Source organism: Protopterus annectens, chromosome 1.part0 (assembly GCF_019279795.1).
Source record: "Protopterus annectens isolate FY-2018-M chromosome 1.part0, PAN1.0, whole genome shotgun sequence".
NCBI classification, from domain to species: domain Eukaryota; kingdom Metazoa; phylum Chordata; order Ceratodontiformes; family Protopteridae; genus Protopterus; species Protopterus annectens.
The window spans coordinates 217,786,476-217,811,800 of NC_056725.1; positions in this window are offsets into that span (position 1 = coordinate 217,786,476).

Genomic DNA, 25,325 nt, shown 5'->3' on the forward strand with positions numbered 1-25,325 from the left:
GGTAATCCTGTGCGATAGGGGTGGGGAGAGACAGATAACATGTACAAAGCTGTCTGTATACAAAGGCATATATGTACAACACAGTTCTATAGTGGGATGTGTGTTCAGACATGGGGTGAAATTGTCTTAGTGCAGGAGCATGCCTAGTATGATCTTCAATAGTAACAGTGAGACTCCCAGACATGCGCTGAAATTGTCTAAGTGGAGGAGCATGCCTAGTATGATCTTCAATAGTAATAGTGGTACTCCAGTCGATAGCTACCTGTACTCTGGTCCAGGCTTTTCTGTGCTACAGTGGATTGGCTGATGAACATGTGTAAACAGTCCAGAAACTCAGTGATATAGTGGCTGAGGGATCTCCTGGCTTTGTTCTATCCTTATTAAATTATTCATATCCTGGGGTGGGTACAGAGTGCATTGGAGTGAGCAAAGGTTTCCATAATATGTGTGGTATATTCTACATAGCACTGTGATTTCCCGGTATGTCATTGGCAGATTGGTTTAAATTAATGTGAGGAACCACTGACTGACATTTGTTTACTGACTCCATCCAGTGTAGGGAACCTATGGTACTGCACAAATTGTTCGAGTGTGCACAATCTATGTTTGTGTGGTCATTGTTTCCCCTTCCCCTTATATGTGTCTCTTGGTCCTTGTGTACTACAGTCACAGGCTTTGTGCACACTTGCTGCTGTTATGCATTTGTAGTTATGGTGTGACTGGGGTAGAAGTCGTAACATCATGCATGTGTTATGGACTTCACACCTCTGACTGTATGTGCTTAGCAGGTTGCCCATCATTGTGCCCCATACATCTTCTGTGGTCCTCAGAAGGTTTGTGTTGCACTGTTACTATAAGGCTACATGTTGGCCATAGCTGTCAAACTCTTATAGACACACATCTGGACAGGCACATACTTGACAGTTGCACATAAGCCCAGACATGGGGGCAGGGGGTCTTAATATTTCTGATCCAAATATAGACAGTTGGTAGAAAGTTTTTGTATTAGCTTTCCTTTTCTTATGTGTATGAGGTCTGCATCTCAACTGTCTGTCATTGATGTTTTCACATCAACCAATTTTGTTTACAGATAGTTTGCCAGACAAATGCAAAGTTATGACAAGCAAAACAGATATAGGAGGCATAGGTGCAGACATTCTGTGAATCCCTGTAATTCCAGGGGTATGGATGGTGCCCACTGACTTGTCAGTGCTGACATAGTAACATGGCAGCCTTTATATTCTGGCAGCACACTGGCCTGTCCCACCCTGTTGTTGTACTAGGCACCATGTACATTACTCAGAGCTGTGTACTATCCATATGTGTGGTCCCCTGTCCCTCCACCATCCAGTTTCCCTGCAGTGACATATATTTCTTCCTGGCAGTCTATATAACTCCTACTGTAGGTGTAGCTGACATGCAGATTTGTTGCCATGGGCAGTCTGGAACCATGGACCCAGATAACCACAGTCCTATAGTTAGACCAGTAGTTCACAACAGCCACCAATAAGTGCTGTGTGCTTCCTGACACTATTAATCACAAACATACACAGCACATTCACCCCTGCATATTGTAGAACTGGAACAAGGTATCAAGTTGATTGTGACAGGTCTGGGAATTTGTGGTCTGCTGCTATTACCTTACAAACATACATGTTACTGCAGTTCTATGTGAACACGGGTGTGTTGGGGGTGTCATACCACTCAGCTGGGCGCATCCTCACTGACTGCCCAGATGTTTGGCTCATTTTGGTTCCATTTTTCATTACACATATGGTTGTGTGGCAAATATTAATGAAATCATTTAAGACTGAATTAGAAAGTTATGACAACCATTTGGGTTTCAGACATCTTGCATGCACTACAGATAAGTCATGTTACTACAACAGCTGTTATTTCATCAACTTTTGATGCTTGTAAGAGCAATCTTTATGGCATGTGTCTATTTTTGAGGCTTTGCCACACATTTCGTAATGGCTTTGTACAGCTTTCCTGCTGTTGGAGGTTTAGACCTATGTATAGGACTCCAACATTGACATCTGTGCATTTGTCCTATGACCCCTCTGTTTGTAAGTCCCTCACATAGTGCAGGGGATTTTGCTGGCACAGGGCCTACTGCATATTGTGTGGCAGGCAGAACCTGGCAGTGTGTGCCTGTTGTCCCACATAGCTGCCCATTGTCTGCTGCTATCCCAGTAACCCACTCCATTCCCATGCATACATGCAGCAATACCATACTTATGCTACCACAGTGCACTACACCATTCATTTATTGTTAATAAGGGTGACTTACCTTGTGGCAGCAGCAGTTGTGAGGGCAGTGCTTCAGGGCTGACTCTGTCAGATGCACACAGTACACAGCCTATACATGGTAAGGTATAGGTAGTGTGATGTGTGTGGCATCCTTTTTACTGTGTGTGCGAGTTGGAGAGAGGTATTAGTCCCTGGGTCCCTAGGGTGTCAGTGTATGTGCTATGCATTGCCTCTTTGCCAAGACCAGGGCACACTGAGCATGCCTACATCTACCTACAGGAACAAGCTGAGAGGGTTCCTCCTCCAAATCCCCCTGTGCCTGCGGTGACCTTGGCACTGGTGGGGGGCTGTGTGTCCCTTCCCTGTGTGGTTCCTGCCGCAGCTGTTTCCACAGGATCATGTTGTGTAGCATAGCACATATTATGAACATGTGTGCACATGTGGCTGGAGAGTACTGCAGGGTTCTACCTGATATGTCAAGGCAGAGGAACAGTGACTTGAGCATCCCAAACACATGTGCTCATTATGGCATTCTTCAGTCGCTGTGTGTGCATTTCTGATTGGTGTCATCATCCACACTTCCAGTGGGTAGTCAGCATCCCCCACAAGATGGCCATATGGGATGTTCCCCCTGGCAAATGCCTGGTACAGTTGTGAGGCATGCCAGATGGGGGAGTCATGATAACTTCCAGGGCTGCCACCACACACATTCATGTTAATGCCCTGTGCATTGCACATGACCTGGCAGTTGATGGAGTGATACTCCTTGCTGATGATGTAGACTCTACCCTCTTCACAGAGTGGTGCTTTGATATGCACATGAGTGCAGTCTATGGCATTCAGTACCTCTGGGTAGTCTGCTACATGGTGGAAGAGATGCTTATTGATGGTCCTCTCCTCAGGGGTGCTGGGTAAATAAATGTGCTCACTGGCATATCTTAGCATGACATCCAGGAACTGGTGGAGTACCCTGGATGTGGATGCCTGTGAGACCCACATGATGTCCCCAGTAGGTCTTTGCAAAGTACCTGTAGCTAGTATTCTTAAGGCTGCACATACCTTTGTTTCCACTGGGATGGGTTCCCCTCTGTTGGATGTGGGTCTGAGGTGATGGCAGAAGAGCTCGGTGAGTTGCTGAAGTATGTCCCTGTCCACCCTGTAGCACTCTATCTCCAGCTCATGTAGCCCCTAAAAGGTTAACCTGGGTCAGAACACTCTTCTCCTCCTCAATCTGAGCTGGTTGACAGCATCATCATCATCACTGCCCTCAGTCTGTAGCATGTAGAGATGTAGTAAAGCAGCAGCAGTCCCTATCATTTTGTCAGTTAAAATTCCCAAGTGTGTACACCAATGGTGATGAGTATGTGGGAAAATCAGATTGAAGGGTGTTTGCGTACTTTAGACTGGTGTGCTGCAGATGCTGCCTGTGTGATTGCCTAACTATGATACATTTCACCTGCCAGCTACATTATTGAGGGGTTTGAATGGGCCACTGTGAGTGGCAGAGGCCTTATTAGTCATTTATAGTTGACTGCCTTTTGTCTGCTATTTCCTTTTGCCCCCATTTCCTCCAGTTTGAAGCCTTTAAAACTGTTGCAGCTAGGGGGAACACTGCTGAGCAGAAATGGTCCTCCACTGGACACAAGCATGCTCAGAATTTCTGAAACAGCTAAGCATAGCTAAGCAGCCTCAGATGCACCCCCTTGCGTAGCTTTGCTTAGCTGGTTTCAGAAATGCTGAGCAGTGCTTAGCGGTGCACAAATCCACTTAGCTGGGCTGAATGCTGCTTAGAATTAAACTTCTAAGCAATGTTCAAACTGGCTAAGCAGAGCTAAGCACTGTTAAGTATTGCTCAGTTTTCATTTAAATAAATGCACTAATTGGACATTAATTGCCCATTACTGACATATTATTAAGTGCATATGTTTTACATTATATGACATCTCCCTATGTGCTTTGATTACATTACCTTGGGGTGTGATTGTACTGTATGGGACACTTGTGTTTACATGGATGAGTTCACATCATATATCCACTGACACTGGAAATTTAGACCAGCTACATAACCTTGGTTAACAAATATCAATTGCTACATCATTAAATAAAACAAAATTATTTAACAACGCTTTCCCATGTAAAAGCTGAATGGTCTGTTCTGGTATTCGAACCATGAACTACTGCATGCAAAGCCAGAACTCTAACCACTAAGCTAACAGAGCTGTCCATGTTTTCAGCTATACATTTCTATATAGCTCTTTCATGATGCAAATACAGTGGTAAAAATACAACCATTTTAAATATATATAACAAAACCTGTCATTCTATCAACTTTCTAAGTTTGTAAGAGCAATATTTAAAAACTATACCTATTTCTTACCTTTTGCCTCACTTTTAGTACTGCAAGCTCCAATGCATTTACACCAAGCATGACACACTCCCTTTTCATGTCAGCTGCCTCTTCTGCCTACACCACCGCCTACACCCCTACACAGATAGCTACCTGCAGACACAGTGGCCCATTTTTGTATTCAGTAAACTTAGCTAATTTGCATACACCTAATTACCTATACCCTAATTACAGCACTACACGAGAGCCTATGTTCTTAGCAACCACTGTTACCTACTACTGTATGAGTCTTCATGCTGGCCAGTATAATGGGGAATTTACTTTTAGCTTAAATAATCCCCTTTTAGTATTTTAATTTTATATTTTGTCAGATTCCATACTTTTGCACAGCTGCACTCCATTTGCACATAGCATATGTGCAAGTAAAATTAACCTTTGATGTTTTTATATTTTGCATCAGTTATATTTTCATGTATAGTATACATTATGTGTAATTCTCTGCAATATAATCTGTCTGTCTCTTACATAAAGGATAGGACAGACTTCAACAACACGCATGTATATGGGCACAAGTCCATCACTATCAAGGAGGTTTTTCCCATATGCAGTTGTATGGCTACAAGCAAACCAGCCCAGCTGAACTACAGATATTGATTGGAATCCACATATATATCCATAGTTATTACAGATTAAAGTATAACATTTGAAGTAGGTTTACAGAGAATTATGACTTATGGGGCTGTCTGCAATGTGTATGTAAAGGGAGTGATTTTCCAATACTGTCTGATGCTTAATCATATAATAGTTGTGACTCCATTCAATCGGATATAGGCAACATCAGGATGACTTAGCATTTGCATTCTTTGTTGTTGTTATATGTAGCTCTTACTGCATAACTGGTCATTTTCATAAGCTGATGTTTTATTACCTTGTTTCTGTTAAATTTTCAGTAGTTGTGTTATTTACAATATAATGAAGGTCACATTTCTGATGCTGTCACTGACTGCGATAAAATCTGTGATACATCCAACATGCATGAGGTAGAATTGGTAGGCGTGTTTGGATGTGCAAGCAACTGTGACAACACCATTGTTACAGTACTGTAGTTGTAGCATGTTTTTAAGTGTTTGGCTATTGCTTGCCATAATAACCATTTGATATGGGTTCAAATCCCACATTGCATGTACAATATATCTAACCATGTGGAATGGATTTATATCTGTGCATATGTATTCTGATGATTTTAGGACATAAGGGTCAGCTATTCAGACATGTTTTTTATATTTGTTCTGCTTATCTGTAGACGACAGTGGTATAGATGGGATGGATTGTTTTACAAAGCTATGCACTGTAAATGAGAGTCACTTTTGGACCACAAGCTAATTTTAAGTGACACCTCTACCTTTAAAGAACAATACAGTTGATCATTAATCAGTTACAGCTGCATATTTTATGACACTAAATTATATTTTAAAGCGAGCAACATTAACTGTTCTTTGACACAAAAACTGAAATTTGGAATTTCACTTGATCAAGAACTTAACTAATCAAATTATATCCTGATATGTCACTTATGAACAAAATATTTTTAAAGAAAATAAGAAGCATGCCCTTTATAATGTGAAGGATTATAGAAAGTACATGTAATTAACAGCAAAAACATACAGGTTACATTTGTGTTTAATATTCTTCTATCTATAGAAGTTAAACACATCCAAAGAGAACACATATTTTAGATGGCTATTGAATAAAGATTTGCCCAGGGAGAAAGTTGACCATAATACCATAGTATGTTTGCATCCACTGAGCTCTTTTGGTTTGACATGAGAACACTCTGAATCCTTCTGTTTCATTGGCTTGATTATAGGACCCATAAAAGAGAGGCTTGCTGCAGCAGGTCACAGTAAAATTGGACCAGTAGAAGGCAAGCCTTCAGTCTAGCACATTCTTTTGCAAAACGCCAATGCCACACAGTGTTAAAGATGTAGTGTTTAGTGTGGATCTGTCTGTGGATCTGATAAGTAACTAATTTCTATTTTGTATTTGTGTCCGTGTGTGTGTGTGTGTGTGTGTGTGTGTGTGTGTGTGTGTGTGTGTGTGTGTGTGTGTGTGTGTGTGTGTATGTGTGTCTGCGTGCGTGCGTGTGTGTGTGTGTGTGTGCATTTCTGTGAGTGCATACACATGTATACATATGGGCAGGTGATATAGAACTGCTTACTTGAAAATCACACTGAGGATTGAAATCAGCCAATAATTTATGTTATTACAGTTTCATACTTCTTATTGTTCAAAAAATGCATTTTGATGAGCAACCTGTGCTTTGTCAACTTTTAAGTGAACTGCATCTATATGGTCATTCGCACAAAAGCTTAAGGTTCAGAGCTATTATAAACAGCTTCCTGGAGTGAAGCATATGAGGTTTGATTCCTTTCACCTTCATTTATCTACTGTGTGACTCATGTAATCAGAGAGTCCCTTTTAGGGCATTTGTCACCTTATCATTTTTTGACTTCATACATAATTTTTGAGCAAAAAAGTTGTGAAGTATTTTGCTCTGTTCCTGGTAAAATTGAAGTTTTCTTGCAAATTGCTGAGCACTAGATAATGACAGGCTTGTGAGTTTCAGATTTCATATCCTTTAGAAAAATTCTAGTTGATACAAAGCTTATTATTCTAGGTGCTTTCTAAGTATATAAGAGCAATATTTAAAATGTGTTCCTGATTCTAGTTCTTTGATTGTTGAGCTAAGAAACAAAGGCTAGAGAGGGGTTGCAATCGATTACATGGGATAGTTTTGACAGCAATGAGCTGAGATGCATTTCTGGGTCATTATTTAAATATTTATTCTTTTATTTGACCTCTGACAGATATCTGAGAATGTACACAGTCATATAAGTGGCTGTAATTGATGGTCATGTGTGTGTGTGTGTGTGTGTGTGTGTGTGTGTGTGTGTGTGTGTGTGTGTGTGTATACACACAGAGGGCGTAGAGATCAATTGGCCCCAATTTTGTCACATATTTTTAGTCTGATAGGAGAAAGAAAAAGTAATGGGTTAAGAAGTGAATTTTTTAAAGTACTAGAAGATAAAAAACTGGAAAATGTATTTGGGCGTCATTAATTTATTTTTATAAAGTTGTACTTTGTTCCTTTGAATAAGATTATGGCAGAACATACCTCTCAATTGTACAGATTTTTACAGAATGTTCAGATTTTTGCCTCATATTTTTGGTTTGTGTCTCATAAAAATTGTGTTTTTTTTTCTTGCAAATCATTCAGAGTTGCTGTCAGAAAATAATGACAGACATTTCAGTTTTAGACTTTATACCCTTCAGAAAATCATGCTAATGCAAAACGTGTTATTCTATCAACTTTCTATCAACTTTCTAAGTTTGTAAGACCAATACTTAAAAGTGCCTCTATTTTGGGGCCTTTGTTTCCCCATTGTTTATGGCTTTCTCCAGATTTCATGCTGTAAGATGTTGAGAGGTATGTGGCAGGGTGCAGTGGTAAGTTAATTGTTAGGAGATGGCACAATTTATTCAGTCAAGGAAGAAATATGTAGGATTAAATGATTGGTTAAAAATAGGTAATAAGTAAGAAGAGGTAAATAGATAAGTATAAAAGGAAGTTCACCAAGGTACCATCAGGGAATGGAGTGGGAGATGAGCAAAGTGGATCAACAATTAGCTAAAGGTAGTAACCAGTCAGTGCATGTATGCAAACAATATGCACAGTGCAATCACTGTTTCACTGAGCCAGCAAACACCATCAAAAGTAAGGGAGATCTTAAATGTCATAAAGCAAAAAGTAATTGGAATTAGAACAAACTGCTTGTAAATTAGTGAGAATGAAATGATAATGTTAACCTGCCCAAAAGAACTTAGTACAATCTTGTGAGGCATATGATATATGAATAATAAAACAGATACCCATTTCCCCAAGCTAAGTGCAGCTCTTTACAAAAGAGAACCTACTAATAGTGTATTACTAATAACTTCAGTATTGGAACTGAAACACTGCAGGTGTGAGTATTATCACACTGTTTGTGATTTTAACAGAATGTATTCAAATGAAGAACTTCACAATTATTCATCAATTGTTAGGTCCTTGTGTGCAATTCTGTAATGTTAAACAGCCATATTAAGACATTATAAGACAGAAATAAAAATGGTTGTAGAAAAGCAAAATCTAATTGTAGACTATTAAAATGAAAGAGAAATGCTATAAATTATGAATGGTGGTATACACCAGCTGAATTCTGTGTTGGCTAAGGAGATGTTACAACCTGCTGTATGCCCTGGAGTAAGGAAAAAAACTATTAGGTGATATCAGAGGCTCTTATAGGCAAGCAATATGCCCAGAAGGATATTAATAAACAATATCCAGGAGAGGTATCTTTGTTGTCTGACAAGTTCATGTTTGCTAGGTGTCACAGAAAAGTATATAAAGTCCATGATCATCGGGAAACAGCTTCAGAGAGGTTCATGTCTTGCTGCCACAAGCAAAAGTCCAAAACCTAGACAGCAGCATAATTCTAACAGAAAATGACTCATTAGATATTTAATGCCACTCTCGGTTGTAAGTATAATACTCATAGTTGTGAGTCTAGCATCAACAAGAAAAGTAAAGTGTGATTCCAGAATAAGACACAGATTTACAGTTTTCAAATTCCATCTTTATGAGGTGAAATCTGTTAATAATATTAGTGATTTTATATAGTTATTTATAACACACAAAAATTAGGCTGATGACATTATTATAAGTAATAAATAAGAAATGCACTTAATGGTGAATCAGTGTTCTAGCCTAAAATGCAAAATTCCATGAAAACCCTGTATTTTTCTATTACTTGGGAATTCTAGATTTGGGATTTACCATTACGTTTTCACAGAAAAATGGAAAATCAGTATCCTAAAGTATCTTGAAACTCATTACAAACCCATTCAAATATTTTTGTACCCCCAAATATTGGGTTTCTTTGTTGCCCACCCCTTGCTACTTGCATTTACTAAGTCTGAAATGTCTGCCCATTAGAGTAATGTAGCATGTGTTTGGTCAGCTAAAGTCTAAAGTGGGCATGCAAATATGTCTGGAGGTTCAACAACACAACCAAGAAAACATCTTGGATGATTACTGTGTATACACAGTGTGATAACCTCACAGCACAGTAGCCTCCCAATCCAGATTGTTGAATTTACCAACAGGGCTCCCAGCATAGGAACTAAATTCTTCACAAGATAAACATAATAACATTCAGGAAACATTGCTGGAGGAATGTCATCAGTGCAGCATGTTCAGTATGCCCAGACACTAGTGACATGGCATATCTGCTAGATACCTATGTACCATAACACAACATACATTTACAAAGCACAGAGATTAACAGGATAATTTCATTGATGTGTTGTCTTGATATGATCTACCCAGGTCAAACTGATGTTCACCTCCCAAATACTTGTGCAACATTAGTGCAAAGGTACTGTCATTGACCTTTACCTTTCCAACCTCCCACTAGGCACCACTGTCTCTTGTATGTTAAGATAATTCACACAGTAAGTGAAGCAAGTCCTTCCATACTGAATAAGCAGTGTCTTGGCAATTCTGGTTTGCAGACATCTGTGAGGATATCATTGTGGTACACCGAGTAAGGCTGTGAATTATGAGTAATATAGCATACAGGAAGTACCATAGGCATATTGTAATATTGACAGTCTGCTTTCAATATGACAAATTATTCTTGAAGGCTATTACATATTTTGTTGATTCTGTAATTATTTAAAAAATTGCAAGATCAATTCATGGTTACATGTATTGTATTTTATTTTGGCCCAGGAAGGACTACAAGCTAAAACAAACATCATTCAAAAGATGTCAGTCATGACTTTAAGGTTCAACACTGTGGAAGAGAAGATAAATAGAGAAAGTTATCAAGTGTCCATTTTATACTAAAAAGCCATTGAAGATGCATGTTTTATGTTATGTGTTTTTTCCTTCTTCTCCATCTGTATTTACAGAGTCTTGACTGCAGATTGGAGATCCATTATGGAGCAGAAGGAGGACCATGACACATCTGGAGTCAAGAAAGGACATATCTGATGAGGCTGTGGGCTCCTGGCAGGAGTGAGAGACCCTTCATGGAGTCACTGAGGTGCAGACTGCCACTAAGACAGCTAATGTTCCATGTCTGGAACTGCTTATTACAGTGGTTGTAAAGGATGTGGCAGGTAAATATCTAAACATACGGTCCATATCCCAGTCCTCCTTGAGCAGATCCTACAAGAGATTATTGCTTACATGCACCTGTCTAATCAAGAGATCATGAATACAGTCAAAAACATCTGTCTCATGTATAGTAGCCAGCACTCCATTTGTAACATGTCATTTCTAGACATGGCAAGGATCCAGGCATTAAAAGCTGTCACTGACCTCACACATGGCTCCCTGTCACAATGTGAAACCTAAAACAGTATCAGTGTCTGAAAAATGAATTCAAATAAAAAAGAAGCAAATTTTGCCACTCATTGTCATACCATCAAAGCATTCCTCCTGTGCTCTGCACAGCACACCTATACTAACTTCAAGATCTCTGTACCTCAGAATGAGAGGAGTACTCTAGAATACCACAACCTCAGACTTAATATATACTTACTTCATTCACACTTAGACTTCAGTACTCTGACGAGCACAGTTACTGTCATCAGAATATCAACATGAACTCAAGACCCAGGAATGCTACTGACATGTCAGTGTGCATATCTTTCTCAGGGCATTCAGAAACAAAGGAATCTTTTTGTCAACTTTACATTCTTGAAAATGTAGGTTTACTTACAAATACAAATGTAATCAAATGTTGCTGCAGTAAACAAGGGGTAATGGAAAACAAAATCACAGTCTACTTAGAAAGTCTGACAGCAGAGCTCACCATCAGGCCCTAAGGTTCATTTCATAATTATATTGCTTCTTTATGCAGGTTTTTTTAATGCCCAATACTTGATTATCAGCACCCTCTTCTCAATGTTGTAGCACCCTATCCTTCTGACAATAATTGTATTATCTGTTCTGAACCCCCACACAAAGTAACCAACATCACAATTATGAATATTTCAATTTCTTATGCTGCTGTATAGTTTGGGGTGTGTATTTGTGGTGATGGTGACAATATATAGACCACGCAGCTAATGTTTGCTATTCATAACAGTAAGTGTATCCATGATAGAATATATGCTCATTTTTGGAGTTGTATGATTGATTATTATGTAGATATACAGTGTCATTCACATTCTGTATGTCATGTTGCAAACTAAATATGTTCTGCCTACATCATGCTCCACACACTGTGGGGGTCTGAATGGAGAGATGAAAATTCAGCTAGCAAGGGAGAGTTGTAGTGCTGATATTGAATTCATCCTCACGTCTTGGTGAGTACCTTCACAAAGTGGACCATGTTTTTCACAAAATCTCACCAAGGCAACTCTGATACATAGACTGTATTTACATAGCATATATAATGGACAAAAGAAGGTAAAAAATTAAAAACGATAGCTGGGTGCACAAAACCCAGGATAAAAAAGTGCCCAATCCTGGTAGGCACACCGGTGCCTGGACTGGAAAGGATGACGGTGTAGAATCATCAAAACACAAAAACATTCCTACAACATGGCTAGGCCAGGCCCAGGGGGAGGATTGCCCCCCTGTTGTAGAAGGAAGTAGTAGTCCCCAAAAATCACAAAATACTGATAGGCCAAAGAAGATCCATAAAGATGATAAAGTGGACTATTGAGGATAAGAAAGAAATTATGTATTGTTATTATTATGCAAAAAGCTCAGAATTTCCAGGCACAATATATACAGAATGATTCAGAGAGACATTAGAGGAAAGGAAAATACTTCCACAAGAAAAACTGTCAAAAGCTTCAAATAAAAATTTGTATTCATTAATACAACAGATTTGTGAAAAACAGTATATAGATCAAGAAACATTAATCCATTTGGAAAAAGAAGTATCTGAGGAAGTGTGAAAATATAAACAAAAAAACCTAGAGATTTTTGAAAAGTATAAAAAAAGAAATATGGACATGGGAAAGAAAGAGAGATTTGATATGGTGCAATATTTATTCAAAGGAGAAAGCCAAATTACTCAATATAAAGAAAGCAGTCCCAAAGATGTTTGAAGAGAAATACAGGCAAAGGCATCCAGATATGGAAACTTTCACAATAACGAAATTAATATCGCAAAGAGGGAATGTAAAAAAGAAGATTAGTAAAGTAGAGGTTAAAAATAGAAGGTGAAGTTATGGAGTGCCTGCTAAGTGATGGAGTTGGTGTAGAAGGTCTGACACAGGTTACATCACAGCAAGATGGAGCGAGTCCACTAAGTAAGGAGAAACAGGAAAATCAGGACAACTCTGAAGAAGAAATATGGACATGAGGAAGAAAAAGAGATTTAATATGGGTAATATTTATGCAAAGGAGAAAGCAAAACTAATCAATACAAAAAGAGCAATACCAAAAATATTTGAAGAGAAATACAGGCAAAGGAATCTGGATATGGAAAACTTTACAATACAAAAAAATAAGAAGACAAAGAAGACAAGTAGAAAAGGAGATTAGTAATGGAGAAGTTAAATAAATAGAAACTGAGTACCTGTGAAGTGAAGGATTCAGTGTAGAAAATCTAATTCAGGAAGTACCACAACAGGATGGAGCAATGGTATCCAAGTTAATGGGAAACCAGTAGAACAGGAAGCAATTGGTCAGGTGCCATATGAAGATATTTTGTAGCCTTCCACAGGAAAGCAGTATAAATGTTCACTTGATGCTGGACAGCTTGAGAAGAAACAGGAAACTGGAAACTCTGACGCAGTCAATGTTGAGGCATGATAGGCCAGTAAGTTCCCACATGACAGAGCAATGCATACCACAGTATGAAATTGAAGAGAATGTGCCACAGGAAGATACTAAAGAACTTTCTATAGAATGCCTGCAGGAAAGGGAAAATAAAAAAAAAATGTGCCCTTAGTTTAGAAGAAAACAAGCTAAGAGAAGAGTTGCTTGATTTTAATAGAGATAGATAGACATATTAAGATCAATGAAAAAAATAGATTGCAGAAGGTCAATAAAACCCAAAAAGTCAGAAGTTTGATAAAACAAATGAACACAGTAATTTGGACTGTTCATAAAGATCCATGCAATATAACAGAAGTAAACATGATATATTACTGTGCAGCTGAATTAATAACTGATAAAGTCCTACTGCAAGAACACAGGGTAGTGAGGGAAATGAAGGGGAACAATTTAATAGCATCATGGAAGTATCGAATACAGAAAACTATAAAGCAGTTAAGGCAAGAAGTGTCATTGTTAGAAGAATATAAAAGAGGGAATAGATCAACAAAAATACTAAGAAAGATAGATGGATGTAATAAAACCATTGCATTAGAACAGACCAGGATCAATCATGCACTATCACAAACAACAAGCTAAAATTCTCAGCACAGGCAAAAAAACTTAGAAGATACACAGAGAAATATAAAGGAAAAATACAAAATAGGCAATTTATTGATGATCGAAAAAGGTTCTATAGAGAGTTGGGAAATAAGGTAAAAGGAATTGAAAGACCGCCATAAAAAAGAAGAAAAATATACATTTTGAAGAAGTATTTATGAAGATCCTGTGGAATATAACAAAGATGCTAAATGGATAGAAGAAGTAAGAGAAAGAATAAGAAGTTTAAAGGTACAGGACATGAAATGGGATGAAGTAACAGCCAGAGATATTGAAACAAAGTTAAGAAAAGCCTCCAATTGGAAATCCCCAGTCCCAGATGCAATACCTAACATCTGGTTAAAAGTATTAACACCTTTGCATGAAGATTTAGCTATGAGCAAGAAGTATTTATATGCACACCCTGAACAGACATCAACCCGTTGAACAACAAGAAAAACAATGCTACTACTTAAGAGTGAACTTGCAAGCTATCCTAAAAACTATAGACCAATACCTTGCCTTCTGATTATGTATAAATTATACACTGGAATTGATGCTGACAGAGTTTATAGTCATTTAGAAGAAAACTCAATTATGGCAGTAAAACAAAAGAGAAATAAAAGAAAGTCATATGGAACAAAGGATCATTTGTTGTTAAATAAAGTCATAGTGGAGAACTGTAACAAGGGGAAGAATCTAAGTACGGTATGGATTGGCTATAAGAAAGCATTTGATAGTATCCCACATTCAGGGATAAAAGAGTACTTAAAAATGTATAAGATACACCCTACACTGATCGACTACATTACAGTGACCATGAAACAGTAGCAGACCGCTTTGCAACTAAGCCATGATAAAGGGCAAATTATTATTCCAGGGATAAAAAATTCAAAGGGGATATACCAGGATGACTCTCTGTCACTGCTGCTATTCTGTCTTGCCCTTTATCTATTAAGCTGTCGACTTAACAGCTTAGGCCATGGCAGTAATTTGACTCATAGAAAACAACAATGTGCAAAGACTTCTCATCTTCTCTTTGTTGATGATTTAAAACTGTATAGCTCATCAGATGAGGAACTGAATGCACAACTGCAAGTTGTCAAAACTTTTTGAGATGATATAAGAATGTCATTTGGTCTTGATAAATGTACAAAAGCAACCTTTAAAGCAGGAAAACAGCAGCACCAAGAAAACATCAATTTTGGACAAGAATGTGGTATAAAAACTTGAGCAAGAGGGAGTGTATAAATATTTGGGAATTGATGAAATATCAAAAATAAAACATGAACAAATGTGAATAGAATTTAGTAAAGAATACTTTAGAAGACTTAAATTAATCCTGAAAGCAGCACTGACATCTAGGAAGAAAAGCCAAGCTATAAACCAATTTGCTCTTCCTGTCCTAAATTACAGTTTTGGAGTGATTGACTTGCCCCAAAATGTGTTGGATAGATTAGATAGGAAAAGAAGAAGGATGCTTCATGCTCACCAAATGATTTATAAAAATCAGTGCATACCAAGATTATATATTCCCCATTACGAAGGAGGGATGGGCCTCCTTTAAACTGATTACATGTATAGATCTGCAATCATTGAACTCCACACATATCTACTGGCCTCACAAGACCCAAATGTAGTGAAAGTTTTGAAACATGAGGAAAATACATCTAAGATGACTCATCTGCTTAATCTATTCTAGCAAAAGCATATCGGCATCAAGCAGGAATGGAAATCAAACCACAAGTAGATAAAAATTAGGCAGCAAATGAATGTGACAAAAAAAAGAAATAATATAAGATGAAGGGCCAGATGAGAAGACAAGAAATGTGGAAAATGCATAAACATAGTAGCAGAAATAGAAAACTTCTGGAAGAACCTCATGTTGATCAGGAACAAATGCAGGAATGGTTAAGGAGAGGCAAATTCAAACCCAAAGATGAAAGGGTTAATATTGGCAGCCCAAGATAGTGGGCTACGTACACACTGGATTACAAAGTCCATTGAACATATAGGAGAAACAGATAAATGCAGGCATTCTAAAACCAAATTGGAAACAGTTGCACACCTCGTTGCTGGTTGTGACATACTAATGGCAGAAGGACTGTATACTAAAAGGCATAATAATGTGGCAAGACTATTGTAATGGGGATTGTGTAAACATTATGGTATTGAAGTGGCTGAAAAACACTGAAAACAGGAGCCACAAAGCATCACAGAAAATGATGAAGTCTCTACATCACATGGGATCACCCATTGCCAACAGTTTGAAAGATAGATGCCAGAAAACTGGATATAGTGGTCCATGAGAAGACAAAAGTAGCATTGATCATTGAAATCACCACACCCATTGACTACAGAGTGTTGCGTACAAAAAGACACAAAGTCATAAAATATCAGGATTTGCAGGCAGAAATGAGAGCAATGTGGAAGAAAGATATGCAAACAATTCCAGTAGTAGTAGGAGCAACAGGTCTTATAAAAAAGAATCTACAATCGTATTTAGACATGTTGCCAATACATGTAACGTACATACGAGTTGCAGAAGGAGTTATTACTGGGCACATTGTGGGTGCTGCGAAGAGCATTTCTGGCTGGTATCAAATATTGAAACAATACCAATTTCAAGAACTTTAATCATACTTTAATTTTGGAATGGAGTCCATTCCTGTCATGGTATTAGAAACCCAAAAGACTTCCTGGAGAAATTTAAAAAGATAGGCTTGTTGTACAGGATATTTGTTAAAGCAATGTGCAATGGTATATATATTGAACACCAAAAGGCATATATGTCACAATTAATTTTGCTGAGTATAGTGATATTATTGTGGTAACAGCAGTGTCTGTTTATAGTTGTCATATCCATGGCATCAAGCTTTTTTGTCACTTTGCAGTGGTCTATGAGCAATAATTACAAGATAGTGATTGTATAATGATTAGATTGCCTACACAATGAATTAATTTTTGTTCATTAATACACCAGTGTCACAAAGGCATTTGTATTTTTCAAGCTGTGTAAGTTACACACAATTTGTGGGTGTATTCCATTAAATTATTTTAGGGTTTGGTTATAAATGTATAACTTCCTGTGGAACAGTGGATGTTAAGAGGTTGTATGATGATGTTATCATCATATGAATAACTGAATTGTTAGCAAGTTGTCTACTTGAGGTGTGCTGTATTTCCTGCTTTATGTGGCATTTCCATGTGAGGCATTACAGGAATGACACATACAGAAATATCTGTGTTTATTATTCTGTGTACAGAATGTAATTAGACTGTGGTATGCACTATTAGTATGTGTGTAGTACTCTCAGCGAGTACATAAAAGTGTAACTGCATGCAATAATGCTAGACGTTACTGCATGATATGAACTGCATACAATAATGCTAGGCTTGTTATTGTATGATATGCCATACAGTTGTTAATGGTACTTTGTACAATGACTAAGATATATTTTTTGCACACAAACATAGTTCTGGATCTTATTTGTTGCTATTTCTCAGAGCACTTATCAGCTACTTTGCATTTATGAGACATTAATAGCACTCACAATGATATGATTAGACACATAGGTAGTAGACTGTTGTGATCTTAAAATAACTTTATGTAAGTATTTATCATCACTTTTCATTTTTAACATGTTTAACACTATAAAACTAATTATTAGGGAATGTCAGTTATATTAAATAATATGCAAACAATCAATATAACATACAGTCAGATACCATAATGTTCCACACATAAGTTGTGGATAACCAAGTGATATGCAAATATGCCTCAATGTACATAGAATAACTGTGCAAAAACTAGATTTATTTAACAATGTTGGCATATTCTCAAGCAGTCACATCAAATATGTGTGTCCAGAAAAGTGTTTCATAAATGGGGATGTGCATTACCATTGTACATCTATGGAAATTATACAAGCTCAATGCAACTTACTGAAAATTACTAAGGGAATAGAAACATCTGTCCAGAAAGTGACAAATATTCACAAATAATTATGAATATTGTCATAATTTGTGTACAGATGTATATAACTATAGTCATTCATCAGAATTTACAGAATCTGATGGACTCCACAAAAATTTCAAATAAAAAATTAATTAATGTGAAGGGCAATCTTGGCCACTTTACCATGGCTAGCAGTAGCTAACAATGGGTATGGGACATGTGAGGGGAACACAAGTAATAGACAGACCCAAGGAAATATGGTGATAGAAAAGCAGATGTGAGGTGAGCATGAAGGCGATGGATGGACAAGAAGTATGATGAAATAAGAAAATGTGGGGCATGGATATTTTTTTTTCTTGAGAAAGATGGAAAGAGAAGGAGGAAGGCAAAACAGCAGGTATAAACATATAACAACTATCATAATTTCAAATAAAAAAAAATAACTAATGTGAAGGGTAATCCTGGCCACTTTACTATGTTTGTGTGCAAAAAATATATCTTAGTCATTGTACAAAGTACCATTAACAACTGTATGGCATATCTTAAGACCTAATTCCTGCTCTATCTGTGTCTTTTTAGATCAAAGCCTATCCTTGGTAAAAACATATCTTATCCTAATAGAGATAATTTAAATACCTAGTTAAATTCTTCTGCATATAATTCTAAAGCATCCTACCTAATGCATGCAACATGTATTGTTTAAACTGTGAGCATTGCTGAACTGCTGAAACCTGAAGTATGCATTTGTTTAACAATTACTTTCTAGTTACTAATTAAGTATTGTACATAAAGTCTAAAATATCTTGTATAATGCCTGTAACATGTTTTTTGTATAAACTCTGAAGATTCCTGAACTGTTTAAAATTTGTAGTATTTAACTGTATAACAACTAGTACCTGTATGTTAGTAGTCTAGTAATCTCTTGGAGCTTATATCCCCGGGACTCTACTGAAAATGGACATAAATCCAGTTAGACTATCCCAGTCAACAAATGTAAAATAAATAAATAAATAAATAATACGTGGCAAACAAAAGTTGGAAATAAACATAAAGAAGAGGTAAGGCACACAGACAGCACACAGACTCTACAACGTGGATGAAAGAAAATGAATAAATAGGGTAGGAATGCATACCAGCCATGGTACAGTACAGAACTACATATGCACCTCTGCACTGCTCAGTTCTGCGATGTTGATGCATAGCAGCCATGATGAAGTGCATGACTACATATGTAGCTGTGCACTATTCAGTGCTGAGATGTTGATGCATACCAGCCATGATGCAGTTCAGAACTACATATGTACCTGTGCACTGCTCAGTGCTGAGATGTTGATACATACCAGCCATGATGCAGTGCAGAACTACATATGTACCTTTCCACTGCTCCTTGCTGAGATAAGTGCAAAACTACATATGTAGCTGTGCACTTATCAGTGCTGAGATGTTGACGCATACCAGCCATGATACAATGCAGAACTACATATGTACCTGTGCATTGCTCAATGCTGAGATGTTGATACATACCAGCCATGATGCAGTGCAGAACTACATATGCACCTCTGCACTGCTAAGTGCTGAGATGTTGATGCATACCAGCCATAATGAAGTGCATGACTACATATGTACCTGTGCACTGCTCAGTGCTGATATGTTGATACATACCACCCATGATGCAGTGCAGAACTACATATGTACCTGTGCACTTTTCAGTGCTGAGATGTTGATGCATACCAGCCATGATGCAGTGCAGAACTATATATGTACCTATGCACTGCTCAGTGCTGAGATGTTACAAACCATGTGACAGTCATACCTGAATGTGTACAACTACCAGTATGTGTGTCTAGTAGGTAAATAAATGGGGATTGCAATACACAATGAATATTGAAGCCAGTCATCATGTAGTCTGGCACTAATGCAAGTGTAAGCCAAGCAACAGCACAGATGAGCAAATCCAGCCAACCAAGAAAATACAGAAAATAAGCAGATGATAGATTAGAACCTCAAACCCTATATGTTCATAGGTTCATAGGTTCAAAATACAGAAAATAAGCAGATGATAGATTAGAACCTCAAACCATATATGTGAAAAGCGAACAACCAAGCACAGTGCCAAACAGCAGTACTGTAGAAAAGTATGAATGTAGCTATTCAATACATAAATAAGTGTACATAACCCAAACATAGGTAAAATGGGATCCATATTTCAAAGATATATGCCATCCAAACTAAACAGTTTCATATAATGTCCAGGCAACAAATAACCACTCGAAATGCAGGAGGTCAGCAAATAAATTGCAGTGGTGCAGCGGTAGCATTGCTGCCTCACAGCAAGAGGTTCTCCGATTCGATTCTCTGCTGGGGTGACTTCTGTGCAGAGTCTGCATTTGTGTGGGTTTCCTCTGGGTGCTCTGGTTTCCTCCCACATTACAAAGACATGTGTCTGGGATGTTTGTCCCCGGGCCTCTGCTGAAAACTGTCTCTGTTAAAAGCTGGACTTTCCCTGTAAACAAATGTTAAAATAAACAAATAGTCACCAAAACCATGTAAAATAAGACAACATAGCACAATGGCTAACTGCTTTTGTCCATGTACTTCAGGACTTTATCAGGACCATTAAAATCAATAAAACTGGGTTTAAATAGCCCACTTAATTAATCATGTGTTGCGTGACCACATTAACAAGTACATATTAAAGACATATTACATGTAAATACTGAAGATAAATAAGTATCTTTGAAAAAGCTTCATAAAACTAAAATTAAAATATACAAACAGCACTCTGATGTAAAAACGTGTCATACTAATTAAAAATTCCAACAAAAAACAAAGATGAAAATTATAATTTAGCAGCTCTGAGTTTTAAAACAGGGAGAATATATAACTGTTCATTCCAAGCAGGATAAACTGAAGCATTTAAATTCAATTGCCATATCAGTTTCCTGTACTTAATTTTTGTTTCCCAAACCTCCCCTCGAATATTACAATGCAATACCAAATAAACGTTCTTGAAACTACAGAACCAGCAACAACTAAAGAATGCTTACTTCCTCTGTGTCTTGAGATGCAAACTCCCTTAAAATAGCAGTTCCAACCAAGGAAATATTTGAAATAAACTCAGCAAAGGTCCGCAAACAACCAGATAGTTTAATTGAACAAGTGCAACAAAATAATCCAATGGTTAATCCAACGGTTAAGCGCTTTCACTTGCTCAATGGCAAGCTTCATCAGAACTCTAAAAAAGGACCTTATAGCATTTAAATAAACTTTTTGGCACCAAAAGCGCTCAATAAAAAACAATACTTTTTAAAGACATATTACATTATGATGAAACAACATGCATCTACCACATATATGCAACCATAAAATGCCTAAAATGACTAAAATAAACACCAAACATATCTCTGATTACCACATTGTAAATGTGAAGTATTCAAACTAAACATTCTAAAATACTACTACTATTATTTATAATGTAATGATACTCACAATAATCATAAATGACTAATAAATGAACTTGCAACCAACTAGTTACATGAACAACTTCGGCTGACCACTTCTCATATAAAATCTGCTACTGCTGGGACTACCAATGAATTTGTAAAAGAACATTTGCTCATATAAATACTGTGGGGTACAATGGAAGATGTACCGATCGAATCAACTCCTATTAATGGAGACTTTCTCACATATTTTTGTTAAAAGTTTCAAATAATAGCCCCTTTCAAAAAAAAAAAAACTGCCTTGTGCACTTCAATACAAAATATATCAAAATTCAAACACATCCTTGCTATTCTCATGAGCTGTCCTTTAAAGATTTTTTTTCTTACAAAACCATGTGTGACAGCTAGTGAAGTGTAAATAGCAAATAAAAAAGGTAGGCTTCCTAACAATTGTCGACCAAAAGCTCCCACTGAATTTATCCTTAAAAGTTGTGATGTCCAAGTAATCGACAGAATAAATGGAGTGATGAAATACAATATAAATTTAAGGAAGGACATTGTTTATAGGTTCATAGGTTCATACTAGTCTATCTGCCCTGGGGGCATTATAAAGCTAGCGGCGATGTTCTGCTTTACGCCACCCTTTTTTTGAGTATACTGTGCCTTTTTTTTACTTAGTTTACTGCCTCTGTGTCTAACAATAGTGTGACGTCAAATATCCCCCAAACCCCCCACCCACGACCCCTGATTAATATAAGAAAAAAATATTTCACCTTATCGACTGGACCTGTCCATAATATAAACATGTCATCTAGGTAGCATAAATAAGTTAGCCAACAATCCTGATATCTAAACCTATAATGTACATTTGCTCCCAATCATACATTACTAAGTTGGCATATATAGGAACACAATAGGCACCCATGGCTACCCCCAAACTTTTTGAAAATATTCTCCTTCAAAAAATAAAAAATTGCTAAACAAAATAAATTCCATAAGGGCCATAATAAAATTAATAAGACAGTCATCCAAAATAGTTTCCATCTAGCTAACTGATAATTAACTTCTGGCCACAAAGAACTAAGAGCCTTTCCACAGAAGATATACCAAGATTGTGATAGGCATTTTCTGAATCCCAGGAATGCGTAATGCTGTTCACAGGGCAACACTAAATATTTAAAACTGACAGGCAATCCCATGGAAATGTTTCAAAACAGTTTGATTGAACTTCTATACATGGATACAGGAAGAGGATTTTTGACAACACAGCAGAAAATAAGTTAGTCATTGAGTGTCAATATTATATGCCCTGTCTAAAAAACATAAAACAATGGTAAGCCCACCAGGGAGGCAATTTATATCCAGCATAAACTCAATACACTTTACTTTGGGCAAGGTTGTGAACACTGTTTTAAAGCAGTAGGTAAAAAGGGTGAAAAAAAAAAGAAAACATTACTTCTTATATTGTTTTTCAATTATAACTTTGTCCAGGTCATTTGTTTATTTTTTGGTCAAATAGCCATTGACTTTGGAATCTGGTCATTGGTTCTAACCATAGACCCACCTTCCAACACTAACTTTTTTTGTTATTCACTTTAGTCATGCTCCTACGTTGTAATTAATGACATCTGTACATATACAATACTAGAAAAGAAAACAAAACATAGCAATTTTTTTCAGTTTCATGCATTACACACAATTTCTTTTTAACAACTTTCATTCACTTTCAGCCTTAACATAAATTTCTCAGTTTCTTCCTTTCCTTTAAACCTCACTCCTTCCACCATTTCATGACATCACTCTGCATGCATCATTCCCATAAATTCCTTTTATTTCTATGTAATTTTCTCATTCCCTTTTCTAAAGTTCACAGATACATTTCTTTTATCTCCTTTAGAATATTCAGTATTTGAAATATAGGTGGCTTAGATTTTGATTTCCATTTTATAGTAATTGCTTTTCTTTCAGCCAATACATTAAACATATTAAGGCCTTACAATGGTTAGACAATTCACAGCATACATCCTTGCTCAAAAGAATAATTTGCTTACTTGCCACCAGGTGCTCCTCCAATATTTCGGACAAAGTATTCTGTAGGCATTTTTTTATCTCCCAACTCATTACATTTCCAAAAACACATTCCCACCAACCTCTACCTGAACCATGACACCTCCAGTATCTACCTGTAGGAATATTCTTTGAAGTCTGTTTAGAGTATAGAAATGTCTATGCAAATACTTCATAGCACGCATCCTAAACCTTCTGGACTTTGTTGTGTACTTGAAAGCTATACAGATGTCCTCCAATTATAGGTTCATTGGTTCATATGAAGTTACTAGGCTATTGGTCCTAGGGCCTTTATAAGCCTAACCATGTTATACCCTTGCTCCCGTATTGACCAAGTTGTATGATTTATATTTGCAGCTCAAGTCTATGATCAGTAGTGACAGCCCCTATCCAAGAGGGACATAAGTGACACCCCCGGGGTAAATTTTTTGTCTCTCATCCAGTTGTCTAAGTTGCGCTTAAATAGGGTCATTGAGAAGCTCTATTTTACCTGAACTGGGAGTTTGTTCCAGAAGACAGGCAATCTTTGGGAGACATATCAGTCTCTTCAGCATGTCCTGTTAATGTCACAGGCTCAGTTAAGATGCCAAGAGCGAGTGAATCTTGTCCCAATTGAGTTGCAGAGATGCAGCATTTCCTTTAGGCAGGGTCCGAGACTGCTCTGTAGGCCAGGAAAAGTCGCCTCTCAACAGTCTATAGTATACAGAGTACAGAGACAGGGCCTTCAGTCTGTCCATGTAGGTCAAGTGTTGAAGGCCCTGCATTGTCTTGGTGTGAAACCTCTGCGGTGTCTCTAGCTGCTGCAGGTGTCTGGTGAGTGTTATACTCTATTAGTGGTCTGATGAGGGATGAGTACAGGGAGTTATAACATCCTTGCCTCTGGATGTGATGCCCTTACTTATGGGATGTGCACCATTGAAGGCCTTCCTTACCACTGTGGACACATGGTAATCAAAGGTAAGGTTGCTATCAACCTGTGTTCCCAAATCTCTCACAACAAGGTTTGAGCTAAGGAGGTACTGTTAATATTGTAATTTGCAGGGACTTCTCCTTTGCTGAAAGGAATAATAATGCATTATTTTGTGTTTAGTTTAAGACCTTGGCTTTAACACCAACCATTTGTCTGTGTAAGCCCCTTTTTGTAGTATGTCAGCTTTGTAGGGGGACTCAGTGCAATGATTGCACCCAGTTTGCCATCATCAGCGAACTTGGCAAGCCATAGGCCATCTATTTTCACCTGGACTTCTGAGAAATAGATTCTTAACAGGTTTTTTTTTTTTTTTTGGTTTTTGGATATTGCCTTTCCTTTGTTTCTTTCCCATTTTTGTACAGTTTCCTCTGACTGATTCATATACTTATCGTGCAATATTTTATATGTCCTAGTAAGTATCTCATTTTAGCAGCAACTTATATTCTAGACTCAATTAAAAACTCTATCTGAATTAATCTTTCACGTATCACTCTCATGCCTCTTTCAGTTTGCCTATATTTTATCAGTCCCTGTAAGGCAACACAGTTTCTAACCTGTAGTCCAGACTTCTCCTTGGACTGTTCCCATTATGTTACCTTTCCCCTTTAGTTATTTGCACCCAATACCTTTGTTATTTTGCTAATTTTCTGCAGTAAATTCCAGCCCCTCTTGACTATTTTATATACCTCTACAGTCATTCCTAAGCGGTAAAAAAAAAACTTTATGACTGTGTTGGCTTAGTTGTAACATCCTCTGTTATACTGGAAAGCCACTTACCTTAAGAGTTACATCAGGTATCATGG